The sequence below is a fragment of the Nomascus leucogenys genome, chromosome 19, assembly GCF_006542625.1.
Source record: "Nomascus leucogenys isolate Asia chromosome 19, Asia_NLE_v1, whole genome shotgun sequence".
NCBI classification, from domain to species: Eukaryota; Metazoa; Chordata; class Mammalia; order Primates; family Hylobatidae; genus Nomascus; species Nomascus leucogenys.
Genome location: NC_044399.1, coordinates 15,541,059 through 15,552,686, shown reverse-complemented (window position 1 = coordinate 15,552,686; position 11,628 = coordinate 15,541,059). Strand labels below are relative to the sequence as shown.

General features: G+C 46.3%; 1 long non-coding RNA gene across 1 annotated transcript in view; it reads right to left on the bottom strand.

Annotated features, from left to right (window-relative positions):
• Positions 1–5,028: 5,028 nt before the first annotated feature.
• Positions 5,029–11,628, bottom strand: part of LOC115831546 — a 35,698-nt gene continuing 29,098 nt past the window's right edge. Inside the window, exons 3-4 of the long non-coding RNA XR_004027061.1 lie at positions 9,654–9,846; positions 5,029–5,434 (exon numbers count right to left, since the gene is read on the bottom strand). This is a non-coding gene — a long non-coding RNA (uncharacterized LOC115831546). The remainder of the gene's footprint in view (positions 5,435–9,653; positions 9,847–11,628) is intronic.

Sequence of the window (11,628 nt, the reverse complement as noted above, 5' to 3'; positions counted from 1 at the left end):
GTCCTATTCCATTTCTCTTTGGAGCCCTGGGTGGTCAGGGAACAGAGGATTAGTGTCTCTCTCTCTCTCTCTCTTTCTCTCTCTCTCTCCGTCTCTTTGTGTACACACCCATTTTCCCCCAAACGCCTGCAGGATATTCCTTGCAAGACGGACAATAGGTATGAATAAAACTGTAGACACGAAGCTAGGAAAGGAGTCACTTAGGCCCAGAAGGACAGTGGGAACTACCAGGTTAGTTGGTCCTCCTCTGAGCTTGCGGACAGCCTGTGTACCCCATCCTTCCATTCACTTGTGCGTTTGCCCCAGGAGATGTTCTCCTTGAGGACTGGAACCTCATGGAATTCAACATGGTCCCCTCGTGTCTAGGGCTTTCCTCTGAGTGTGACTTCAATGAATTAAGAAGAAAGAAAAAGGCAGGAAAGATAATTAAAAAGAGGAAAAGGGGGTGAGGGATGAGGTCATCAGTGTTTGGGGGTAAGAGACATTTTATTCATTATCTCTTTTAATCTTCACAATAACTTTTAAGAGTTTGGATGTTAGCATTGGCCCCATCTCAGATATCAAGACCTTGAGCCTCCAGGAAGTGGGGCAACCTTCCTGGCTCACTGTTAGGGTGTACCTGGTCAAGGTTGGGACCAAATTCCAGCCACTTCCACAGCCTGGCTCTTCTGCCTATGGCCACGCTACGCTGCTGTCACTCAGACCTAGCCTAGGAGTTTCCATCTCATCCCAGAGGCAGCAGACCTTGAAATCTTTCCAAAAACGTGTGAGTTGAGTTTGCAAAGTAGTGTTAAAATTAAAATACAAGGCCAGGCATGGTGGCTCACGCCTGTAATCCCAGCACTTTGGGAGGCTGAGGGGGGCAGATCACCTGAGGTCAGTAGTTCAAGACCAGCCTGACCAACATGGAGAAACTCCGTCTCTACTAAAAACACAAAATTAGCCAGGCTTAGTGGTGCATGCCTGTAATCTCAGCTACTCAGGAGCCTGAGGCAGGAGAATCAATTGAACCTGGGAGGCGGAGGTTGTGGTGAGCCAAGATCACGCCATTGCACTCCAGCCTGGGCAACAAAAGTGAAACTCTGTCTCAAAAAAAAAAAAAAAAAAAAAAAATTAAAATAGAGGCCGGGCGCAGTGACGAACACCCGTAATCCAGCACTTTGGGAGGCTAAGGCAGGTGGATTGCTTGAGGCCAGGAGTTCAAGACCAGCCTGGGCAACATGGCAAAACCCCATCTCTACAAAAAATACAAAAAAAAAAAAAAAAAAAAATAGCCAGACCTGGTGGTGCACGCCCACTCTGGAGGCTGAGGTAAGAGGATCACCTAATCCTGCAAGGTGGAGGCTACAGTGAGCTGAGATTGCACCACAGCACTCCAGCCTGGGTGACAGGGCAAGACCTTGTCTTTTTTTTTTTTTTTTTTGAGACGGAGTCTTGCTCTGCCACCCAGGCTGGAGTGCAGTGGCAAGATCTTGGCTCATTACAACCTCTGCCTCCCCGGCTCAAGCGATTCTCCTGCCTCAGCCTCCTGAGTAGCTGGGATTACAGGTGCATGCCACCACACCCAGCTAATTTTTGTATTTTTAGTAAAGACGGAGTTTCACTGTGTTGGTCAGGCTGGGACTTTGTCTCTAAATAAAAAATAAAAATAAAAATAAATCGAATAGAGATTTTCTGCCAAGGAATTCCCAGTTTTCCGCTGCAGTCCAAGCTGGTGTAAAGACCTTTTTCCTTAAAAAGATCATATGTTGGCCACTTAAATTAGAAAAATCACAGGCCTAGAAAACAAAGATCTTCCCCCATCCTTCTCTGTGGACTATGTTTAGCTAAGCATCCTTCCAGCAAATCTAGACTCCACACTTGAGGAGTCTAACTTCTCCTGGGGAAAAAGGAAAGGGAACTTAGGCCTATCGGCCAGCTTGATTCACTTCATTGTAACAAACGAGGCCTTATTTGGCAGCCGCAGAGCATGGGGGGCCCTGCAGCCACAAACCCCTTCTCAGGCCCCCTGAATGCCAACATCCAGACAGGAAGTTATGAGCAGAAATGAAGTGTTCATAGGTTTCCCACGTGCAATGAAGAGCTTATGTGAGGTCTACAAAAGTGTGGCAAATCCTTGGCTTTTAAAATTGCAAGGAAACTTACTTGTGGCTGTCGGCTTGGTGGGTGTCTGCTCCAGAGGAAGAAGCAATATTTGTGAGGATCCTCTTGGTTCCTGTGTGTGGCTTGCTTTGCTTAAAGTATTTTTTATTTTGTTACATTTATTTTATATTATTTTTACTAATTTCTGCTTTTATTGTAGATTCTTAGGGTATACGTGCAGGTTTCTTACCTGGGTATATCGTGTGATGCTGAGGTTTGGGATACAATTGATCCTGCCACCCAGGTACTAAGCATAGTCTCCAATAGTTTCCCAGCCCTTGCCCCCTCCACCCCTCCTTTTCTTGCCGCTGTAGCAGTCCCCAGTGTCTACTGTTCCCATCTTTACGTCCATGAGTATCCAATGTTTAGCTCCCACTTATAAGTGAGAACATGTGGTATTTGGTTTTCTGTTCAAAAAGATTTCATTTTAAGATTTAAGATATTTGATTGAACTAATTTGTGTTGTTAAAAATGAAACTTAGGCCAGATGCGGTGGCTCACGCCTGTAATCCCACCACTTTGGGAGGCTGGGGCAGGCAGATCACTTGAGTTCAAGAGTTTGAGACCAGCCTGGGCAACATGGTGAAACCCCATCTCTACTAAAAGTACAAAACTTAGCTGAGCATGGTGGCGGGCACCTGTAATCCCAGCTACTCAGGGGGCTGAGGCGGGAAAATCACTTGAACCTGGGAGTCAGAGGTTGCAGTGAGCTGAGATCGTGCCACTACACTCCAGCCTGGGTGACAGAATGAGACTCTGTCTCAAAAAAAAAAAAAAAAAGAAAACAAAAGAAAAGAAAAGAAAATTTAAAAAAATACGATTTTATGGGTTGTGTTATGTTTTCAATGGACAAGTATCTCAGCTCCATACTTCTAACTGAAAAATGTCAAACGTCTCATTGTTCCAGGCTTCAAAATATAAGTAATACCTAGCATTTGCATGAGGTTCGTGATTTACAAAGTATTTTCTATCAGAGACTTACCTGCTGCTGTGTAAATCAAGGCTCATTTTGAGGTATTATCTTCTCCATACTTTGTTCAAAAACAGATTTGAGATAGCTAGTAGGTATGTTACCAGAAGACACAGGTGTAGAGCCTCTTAGAAACTGAGTTCTACTACAGATGAAACTGCTAAAAACTTGGAGCATTTCAATTTCTAAAGTAGCACTTGTGTATTCATCCTGCAGTTATCTTTTATTTTTTATTTTATTTTATTTTTTGAGATGGACTCTCGCTCTGTTGCCCAGGCTGGAGTGCAATGGCACGATCTTGGCTCTCTGCAACCTCCGCCTCCCGGGTTCAAGTGATTCTCCTGCCTCAGCCTCCTGAGTAGCTGGGATTACAGGCGCCCATCACCACACCTGGCTAATTTTTGTATTTTTAGTAGAGATGGGGTTTCACCATGTTGGTCAGGCTAGTCTCAAACTCCCGACCTCGTGATCCACCCTCCTCGGCCTCCCAAAGTGCTGGGATTACAGGCGTGAGCCACCACGCCTGGCCCATCCTGCAGTTATCTTTAACAAGACCTGGACATTCAGTATGTACCTACACCTCTCAGGCCATTGCTGGAGCATGTAGGACTGAAATAGTGAGCTCAGCTGAAGACTAATGTGTTGGAACAAGCTCTGAACGTGGGCAGGGCTGGGATATCCTAACGTCCTCTTTTCACTACTTCCCCACTCTATGCATTTGGACGGATCTTTAGAGTCTCTGAGCCTGTTTCCTCGTGGAGAGACTAATGCCTGCCATGCCCAGTTCTCAGCACTACTTTGTAGATGCAGTGTGATAAGGGGTGTGAAATTTACACGCATTGACACTGGTGGTGTTTTATTATGATTATAGATCCAGTGTTGTCAGGCCCTGGTACCAACTGCAGCTCTATTGCTTGCTGTGTAATCATGGACAAGTTACCTCTCTATCAGCCTCAAAGCCCACATCTGTCAAATGAAGAGGGTGAGGCTCTATGTTTTATTTCTGTTTTCTTTTTTAATTTTTTTGAGACAGAGTCTTGCTCTGTCACCCAGGCTGGAGTGCAGTGGTGCCATCTTGGCTCACTGCAATCTCCACCTTTCGGGTTCAAGCGATTCTCCTGCCTCAGCCTCCCGAGTACCTGGGACTACAGGCATGCATCACCAGGCCAGGCTAATTTTTGTATTTTTAGTAAAGACGGGGTTTCACCATGTTGGCCAAGCTGGTCTCAAACTCCTGACCTCAAGCGATCCACCTGCCTCAGCCTCCAAAAGTGCTGGGATTACAGAAGTGAGCCACGGCGCTGGCCTAGATGTTTCATTTCACTGCAGCTCCAAGTGTAACTACCAGTATGTCGTGAAATAAGGAGCCTGCATTAGAATATTAAACAATGCCCTGCTTCTTTCATAGAGACAGGCGTGTTATCAAAACAAAACCAAAAACCGCTGAGCTAAACAGTATGCTTAGTGAGTAGTAGTACACTGACTGTATTAGCCCTTCCATGACTACATGATAGGATTTCAATGACATTCTTATCCTACTTGCAAGATAAACAAGGATCCAGGAAATTGATTAAATTCAGGATTCACCCAGATGGGGCCACTCTCTCTTCTAATTACTCAACAGGTCTTTACAGGGGACCTACTATAGCCCAGCCCAGTGGTCCCTGCCCAGGACCCTCCAAATCAAATGGGGAGACAAGACATAAGCAAGGAACATCACAAGAAGGCTGGGCACTAGGCAGTCGTACACAGAACAGAACTGCAGAGAAGCCCATGGAGTCAAGTGTCTCTGAGACAGGGCAAATGGGGAAGGCTTCCTAGAGGAGGTGGCATTTTCACCAGGGCTGATGAAGTCAACCTGCATTAAGTAAAATTCAGAAAGGTCTAGGAACACAGTGCCTTATACACAGTGTTCTTGTGCTCATTTCTTAGTAATCTAGAAATGGGTTCTGGTGCTCACGGGTGAGATACTGGCCAGTTCTCTCAGGCAGATAATCCAGACTTCTTACATATAGCTAGATTCCTATGAACAGTTTGATGCATTTGTATTAGAAAGAAAACATCCAAGTCACAAATAGCATCTATGCAGGGAGAACTCTTACACCTTTTCCTTCCCCCGCAGAGACCAGTGACCTATTGAAGTGGCGCCTCTGGCTCAGTCGGCCTCACCTCAGTCTTCTGCTGGCACTCAGATCTGCTCTGGAAGTAAAGAATGTTCCTGGTATGTCATCAACTCTGTCCTCTTTGTGCTTAATGTGCGTTGACAACTGAAAAGTTAAGCAGTTGCATCATCGGGCCTCTTTGTTCATTTTTTGCACTTCACTGTAAAAAACAAGAAATGATTATTGAAAAATATATATACCTGCTGGAAAACTCCTTTCTCCCCTCTAGTTCAGAATCTTGCAATTGGGAATGTTCGTCATATTTTAAATCAGCAGATGATAGTTGGCTGCATCTGCCCGTGTGGTATTTTTTTTTTCTTCTGGGTTCACGCATAAACTTTCTTTCCTTCCCTCTAAATTTCTGTCTTGCTTTTTACCTCTCTGTCTTTTGGTAGATTGTCTTTCTTTTTTTCTTCCCATCTTTGTGGTTTTTCTACACAATCCTTTAGCCATGTTATTGTTCAGATTTAACTTCCAATTCTCAAGTTACTGTGTGTGTGGTTTTTTGTCTACAAAGGAAATATTCCCATGGGAAAAGATAAGTGTGAAACAAGGCCAGCTAGGGTCCTATCTTTGGGGTGTCCAGACTTATACAAAGAACTTTTTAATGAATTGGGTTTTTTTTTGTTTTTTTTTTTTGTTTTTCTCAAAAAAGGAAGACATGTGTAGCCTCTGCCCCAGAAGGGGAGAATTCTTGGCTGAGGAGGATAGATGGAGAGTGTTTCCAAACTCTCCACCTTCAAGTCCTAAGTCTTTGAAAGCTATCCTAAGATAAAGCAACATTCTCTTGTGAATTTTGTAATAAGAATTCTAGACTTGTTGGGTATGAGGCACATCTGAGCATGAATTGCCTTGGGTTTCCACAGGCCATCCTAGAATCCCTGGGAAGGGCTCCCTTTATTCCTGGACCGCCTTTGATGACACACAACCTTTGACCCTGATCAATGCATCCTCCTCCCAAGCAGTGCAGACAGGAGCAGCTCTCTCAGCACCCAGAGGAAGCGCAGGCATTCGGCCCTGACCTCTCACCCTGCCCCTAACCTCACTGATAATTGAGTTTTCCATTCGTACTCACCAGCAGCCTCTCTACACAAAGAAACAAGCCCCCCTTACTCTGTCTTTACCGAGATGAAACCATGAGCAGGGTCTGTTCAGCCAACACCAGCATCCGGTACCGGAACACACAAGAGGATCGGATCTAGGTCCCAGCTCCCCCATTCCATCCTGGGCCTCCCAGCACCTCCCATGCCCCTAGGACAGAGTACTTGACTCAGACAGCATTTGTTTCTCCTAGTGTGACACTTGAAGAGAGAACTGTGTCTCTTTGAAAAATGTTCATGTGGCAGAGCAATTTAAAACACACACCTCCTTCCAAGTGCCTTCCATAAAAGCCTGATTTTCAGAAGCTCCTGGAATCCTAAAAACTGAATCAAAGACAATTTAAAATGAACTTTCTCTACCTCCCTTTGAATCTTTGTAAAATCTCTTATTGTAGAATAAAGTAAGCTATCAACAAGCCCTTTCAAAACATTTCCACCCTAAGTTTGCCCTATGCGTGGAAAAAATGGATGGCTAGAATCACCCCCTCAACCTCCTGCTGAAGAGGACAAGGTGCTGGTTTGGGAGGCAAGTCCCCAGCCAGTGAGTTGGGGCTCACAGAACTGCCGTCCACGAGGAGGGGAAGATGGAGTCCTGAGATGCCCGCCCTGCCCTCGGCAAATGCTTGCGGGCCTCTAACTTAGGAATGGTAGTGACCTCATTGGCATCATGCACTTCCCCCTGCAAGTGACACCATCTCCTCCGGCTCTCACCCCCCCCCCCCCCCACTGAGGTAGCTAGATCTTGTGCCAAGAAACCAAAGGGCAGAGGATGTGTCCAAGGTCACCAGAAGAGGTGGAGCCAAGACTTCGAGCCGAGTTTTCAGAATCTGCAGCCACGAAATTTGGGGAGCGCCCTGCTGCTTCTAGAGGAGCACCCCTGGAAGGCAGAAGAACCAGAGGAAGCTTCGAGGGTAGGACAAAGACACAAGAACATGTGAAAGCAGAGACAGAACTGTTCTTGCCAGAGGGAGAGGTGGAGACTTCAGAAGACAGAACAGTCGCCATGGCAGTGCCATTCTGGGGGGTGGAGGGGCTTCCTGGGGAGGAAGGGCCCAGCTGAGCCTTAAGGACGGAGCAGCATTGATAGTGGTAGAGGGGAGATGGCGAGGTGCTTTAGCAGGGGGAACTGCCTGGGAAGAGGCTTCAAGCAGGAAGCCCTGATGGAGACAATGATGAGGCTCCTGGGCCGATAGCCTGTTGGAGAGAGAGGGAGGGCCACACGTGTAAGGCCTTGAAAGTTGGGCCAGGAGTTGGGGCTTTCTGTATCAGCAGTCTCTTAGAATACCTACTGTAGGGGTGTAGTGTGCAGTCTTTAACAACCGGGACATTTTCCCATTTGGAAATTGAAAAGTGGGAAAACTCAGCCACAATGGCACCCGTATCTGGGCCAACCAAAGCAAGACCCATTGGCCTAAAAGCCTCCTCTTCATTCCCCACTGCCTGCCCCATTGCCCAGACAGCGTGAAGCTCCCTAGGCTCGTGCTCAATCTCCAGCCTTCTGGGCTGCTTTACGGCAGATTCGGATGCAAAAGGTCCGGGAGCGACTCAAGAATCTCTGTTTTTTACTGAATGCCCACAGGTGGTTGTTAACCACGAACCAGTTTAGAAAGAAGAAACACTACCATGAGGATCACCCGGGGAAATAACAGGGCCTCTCCTCTGCAAAGCCTGAGTCAGCAGGTCCACGGGGAGAACCAGGAATCTGGGTCTTTAACAAAAGCAGGGCCAGGTTTAGGTTGAGATGACCAAGGTGAGTCATCCAAGTGCAGGGTCAACTCCTGTCCTCATTTCAAAGTTTCTTCGCTCCATTGCTCATCATGGACATTTTTGCACTGATTTCTGATATCATTTATCTTGATAACTGAGTTTTTTTGGCTTCTCCTTAAAATTTGCACCTAAAATGAGTGTCTCACTCGCCTCACCCTTATCTTGGCCCACAACAAAAGCCCCAGGTGATCCCTAGGATGATGGCTGAGTCCAGGACACTCAGCATAGCCTTCCAGCTCTCTCCTTTGCCTGCATTTCCAGCTTCATCCACCTCATCCCTGAGCACAGGCCCTGCACACCCACCCCAGCCCAGTGACCAGCTCTCCAAACAGCCTCTGCACATACTCTTCCCTCTTCTTGCAATGTCCTTGCTGCCTCTGGGGTCCCCACTCCACCTGGGCAGCCCCTCCTCCAATGCCACCAATGGCCCCCTGTATACATATAGGGCCGGGAGCTCTGCCACACTCTCCTGCTGAAACTACCAGCCTCCCGCAACAACCCCAGGAAAGAATAGTGTCTTCACTTCTACACTCATTTTGCCCACACCCCCAAGTCAGGACTGTTTCACCATCCCATTATTGTTCAATGTGCCTGTGAGCCTCTTGAAGAAAAAGGAAATACCTTATTCCAGATCCTCCCACTCCTAGAACATACCCTGGCACTGAAGAGAGAATGGATGGATGGGGTGGATGGATGGATGGATGAATGGATGATGGATGGACAGATGGCAGGTGGGTGGGGGTGGGTGGGTGGATAGATGGATGGATGAATGAATAAAAGTCAAGGCACAATGGGCTGATCACAGGCCTCACAACCCAAACCTGGGCTTGAATCCGCCTTCACTACCCACCTCTGAATGCTCCAAACAAGTGACTTAACAACACCGGCTCCATCTCCTCATCTATAAAATGGAACTAAGGGGGCTGCCTTTGCAAGGTTGTTGTGAAAATTAAAAGCAGTTTACTGAGTGCCTGGGACCCAGTAATAGGTGTCGCATAAATTGAAAAAATAACAGGGATCAGATGGCAGACTGCCTTTCCCCTTGGAACCATTGCATGGTGCTGTGGGCTCTGAGAGGCCATGCAATAAAGCACTATGTGGCTTGCTGCTGTGATCCTTGTAGGATGGCTAAGCTGAGTCTGACAAGTGGTTCATAATGATCAAGGCTTAAGTGAGGCTTGCTCCCTGAATCCATTGGAGGGATTTTACATTCTAAAGTCAGATGGAGGAAAGAAATGATGTGGGTCTTCATTGAGTTTAAAGCCCACTGATTCAACTCAGATTTGAGGAACATCAGCTGGGACTTCCCACGTCTGTGTAGGGTGGCACCTGCTGGGAGTCACTCCTAGATGCTGTCACAGACAGAGTCTCCTGATGTCCCTTTCAAGTCTTAAATATCATGAGAAAGATCTTACCCTGGAGTAGACTTATCTTGACCCTTCATGTATTAGTCAGGATTCTCCAGAGAAACCCAACCTATACATATCCAGAAAGAAACAGAGAAATATTCACTTTAAGGAATTGCTCATGACTATGGATACTGGCAAATCTGAGATTTGTGGGAGAGGTGGGCAGGCTGGAGACCCTGGGAAGTGTTGATGTTGCAGTCTTGAGTCCAAAGACAGCTGGAATTGAATCCACCTTTGGATTCATCTTCATGAGGATTTCTTCATCTTCGAGGGACCTCAGTCTTTTCTCTTAAGACCTGGAGGATAATATGTTTATTCAGAATCTACTGACTTCAATGTTAATCTAAAAAAAAAAAAAAAGCCTTACAGTGACGTCTAGACTGGCATTTGACCAAACAAATGGGCACCTTAGCCTAGCCACACTGACATACAAAATTAGCCATCATGCTCCCCAAGTTTGCAATATGAAAAAGAATCAGCCCACCTAACAGTCAGTTACTACATAAGAAGCAATAATGGGAAAGCGCCTTGCCAGGGAAAAGACGCCCCACAGAACAGGTGCTGCCACGGTGGGGGCTAAATCTGCTGTTTGGAGACAACCAGGACATACCAAGTGTTCTACTAGACTGTTTGACAGACAAAAAGGAAACTGGCAGAGTCCTTTCCAGGAAAACTAATTCATTCACCCGATACTATTGACTCTACTGAGCACCAGGCTTACCAGATCCTGTCCAGTGGACAAATGTTACAACCAGGAAGCATGCCAAGGGGGAAAGCCAGGGGTGTGCAGCATCCACACAGGAAACTCAGGAGGATGCTTGTAGTGAGCAGGAGTTGGGGGGAACTAGCAGCAAACTCAGTGGCCATCACCAGAGAAATGAGTAAGGAAAACTTAGTGATGTACGATGTGAAATGTTTTGCAGCATTTGGAAACAATTAACTAGATGTACACACAGCTTAGATTTTTAAAACACAATGCTGAATGGGAAAAAGTAAGAAACAGAACAGTTGATAGCACAATATCATTTATATAAGTTTAGAATACATCACACAAGGCAACGTGCTTTAGAGAGATGCATGTAATTTCAAGGATACAAAGCAGATGCGTTGGAGCAGTTGCCTGTGAGAAGAGGGGGATGGGATGGGAATTTAAACTAAGTGGATAAATGAGAAGAGGAGCCTGGCATGAATCAATGAGGTAATGTTTCATGAACTGCAGAGTAACTCAACCCTCTGCACTGTGGTCCAGAAAGTGGAAGAAAAATCATTGCTGAGAGCTGCCACCAGGTTATCAAGATTTGTTCAAGGTCTGTCTTTTCTTCTAGATCAGAAGTCATAGCCCAGGAGCCAAATCCAACCCACCACCAGGTTCTGTAAATAAAGTTTTACTGGCACACAGCTGCACTTATTCATTTACATATTGCCTGTGGCTGTTTTTACAGGACAATGGGAGAGTTGAGGAGTTGCAACAGAGACTATATGGCCTGCGAAGCTTAAGACTGTTATGACCTGGCCCTTTACAAAAAAGGTTTGCCAACCCCTGCTCCAGACTAAAAGCTCCCTCATGGTAAGGGCCATAGGTAAAGAGAAAAGAGAGAGCTCCATGGATAGTGATGTATCAACACTAGCCGAACACAAAACAAGCCCACGGGCTTCCCACAGCTCTAGGGTATGACTCAGACTGCAAGTGGTGGCCACTCAGTTCTTCAACTGCACCAAGGGCCCTCTGACCCTTGGCCTTTGTGTGTGCTGATCTTCTCTGTGGAATGTTCTCTCTCTACTTCTTCCTCTGATCAACTCCACCATATGTCTTCCAGGAGTCTTCTCTGGTGCCCTGCCTCTAGCCTGGGAAGCCATTTAGACCCTTTCATAGCCTCAGCACTTTCTGATAAAACACAGCACCCTAGTATTGTGTGCTCAACAGGGTGAACACACAGATCTGCCTTCCTTTCTAGAACAAAACCTACACAAGGGCATGGGTCAAGTCCTGCTCGATTCTGAGTTCCCAGCTCCTCTAGCACAGCACATAGTAGGTGCTCAATAAAAGAAATTTTTTAAATAAATCAATGAATTCAAGA